The sequence below is a fragment of the Syngnathoides biaculeatus genome, chromosome 8, assembly GCF_019802595.1.
Source record: "Syngnathoides biaculeatus isolate LvHL_M chromosome 8, ASM1980259v1, whole genome shotgun sequence".
Lineage (NCBI taxonomy): Eukaryota > Metazoa > Chordata > Actinopteri > Syngnathiformes > Syngnathidae > Syngnathoides > Syngnathoides biaculeatus.
The window spans coordinates 19,290,019-19,292,281 of record NC_084647.1 but is presented as its reverse complement, the minus strand read 5'-3'; the positions used below and the strand labels follow the sequence as shown (position 1 = coordinate 19,292,281).

Here is a 2,263-nt window from a genome sequence, read left to right as displayed (position 1 = left end):
CTTCTCGCACACAATGGACGCTTTCTATGTTTAAATGAAAGACCCTCAACGGGATGGAAACGCTAGAGCCGATCGCATGGGGAAACTTTGAACTCTCCGCTTTGCTTCTGCTTATATGCCTGCACATTGGAAGGAAAAAAAAAATATCATTATCTCTGAATTCTTCTTTACATTTAGACTTAGCTATAACAGTGGCGCTAAACAAAATAATCTGTATAATCTGTAATCTGTACCTATAAATAGAGAAAAGCCCTACGTTCTGAATACTTCCAGCAGTGGTTGAACTCCAGTACCTAAGTGTGTGTGTGTTTCTTTCGGCTTGTCCCTTTCGGGGTCGCCACAGCGTGTCATCTCAGATGAACGCACATATGTTTGGCACAATTTTTACGCCGGATGCCCTTCCTGACGCAACCCTTCTCAGGGAGTGGAGGCCCCAGTGGGATATGAACCCACAACCCCTGGTTTTCCAAACCAGTGCTCTAACCACTGAGCTACAGGGCCACTGAACTCCAGTACCTAAGTAATGGTGAAAAAGAAAATAATTTGACAAAACAACAGTACAGCAAATTGTTTTCCTCTTCTAAAATTATATACACCTCATCTTGAATGAGGAAATTTTTTTTTTTTGTTTAGCTTGCATTATCTTGACTTTTATGCTACCCGATTAGCCTGCTTTAGCATTGCTAACATTGCGAACTGACGAACAAACGGAACAAAATACTTAATGAGCTAATGGTAAAAAGTAAAAAAAATACATTTTATCTATCACAGATGGGGAATTTTTTTTCTTTTTGTGGGGAAAAGGATTCACAAGAAACGACGCATTCGCTATGGATCACTCTTTTAGCTGACAACATCAAAGCATTCCAACAAAATATTTGTACTTTGTTACTTCTCACTCCTGCATATTGCGAAAGATGATCAGGTTTCGGTGTCTCTGGCACAGACGGCATCCATACTGTCCGTTATGCTGAATGGACGTCCTCCGGGACAAATCACTTCGTACCCCACGGAGCCGCAAATAGAAAGCGCTTTAAACTGTTTTCCCTCGCAGGCGCCGCAAAGGCCCCCGTGGGAGCCGGCGGCTCGTTGCCGGAGGGCTGATGGCTGAGCTGCGATTATTCCTGAGAACCTGACGCGAGGTCCTGATCCGTTATCGGCGGTAGTGTGGAGCGCTACGACAGTCCTGCCAGCATCAGATCACAGACGCTGATTTACAGCTTACCTCAAGCCCCCTCACTGCAAACAGATTACATTAAAACTTGTGTTTCCGGAAAAAAAAAAAAAAAAAAAAAAAACATTTGGTAGTTTTCTGTAAAAATGATCAAACTGAAGCATTTGGTTTTACAATGGCACACTTTTCGCTCTTTAAGGTACTTTGGGGCTGGAGCACATGCAGATCTCGGAGCCAAACATCACCTAATGCACAAGTTCTCAAACTTTTACTATAATGTGAAAAAATGAAGACTGAAGCATCAGCTATTCAAAGAAACCTCCATTCAATCTTTTTTTTTTTTGTAGACCGCTTAACCTCACCAGTGTCAAAGGTGAGCGGGAGCCAGTATACAGTATACAGCACAGAAATAATGATGCCCTTGTCTGTTTACCCTCAAAATGACTTTTTTTTTTTTTTGGTCTTCTTGACTTGAAAACCGGTGTTATCTGGTTGTATGAATAACAGCACTTGGATACAATAATCAGAACATTCTGATTATCTTCATCTTCATCCATCTAGTGGAATGGCATTCAATTGATCTACCATCAGTGACAGACGGATGAACAAAGGTCGTAAGATAATTTCAACGTTTCCCCCGGCGCAACTGAGGATCTCTTGTAACACTGGCTTAGGACTCGCTGCTTTAAACAACATTTGCAAGGCGAGCGGGAATGAAAGTGTTTGTCCCGTTAAAGCAAACGTGGCATTTTGTCACATTCACCGAAATGAGCCCACGGGATAAAAGCTGTGCTGAAAGGAATACATCTGTTTGTGGCTAATTGCTATCCCTTATTTAGCCCTCAAGATGGGGGTGATGGGGGGAAAAAAATACTGCTGCTTTTTCTTCCCATTTCCTATTGAGGACGTAAATCAATGAGATGCCGCTGGCATCTTACAGTGTTGATAGCGGTGGGTAGCATCGAAGTACAAACAGAATGCCTTATTAGTTAAGTGGATTCTTCAAGTATTTGTACTTCACCTGACAACTTTTTGCTTGTACTCTCTACCTTTTAAAAATATCTGTCATTATGTCTTGGCCACTTTCTG

The 2,263-nt window shown here is 41.9% G+C and overlaps 1 non-coding gene across 1 annotated transcript; it reads right to left on the bottom strand.

Annotated features, from left to right (window-relative positions):
• Nucleotides 1-428: 428 nt before the first annotated feature.
• Nucleotides 429-501, bottom strand: trnas-gga (transfer RNA serine (anticodon GGA)). Its single transcript has one exon. It is a non-coding gene; the product is annotated as a tRNA-Ser (tRNA).
• Nucleotides 502-2,263: the final 1,762 nt, after the last annotated feature.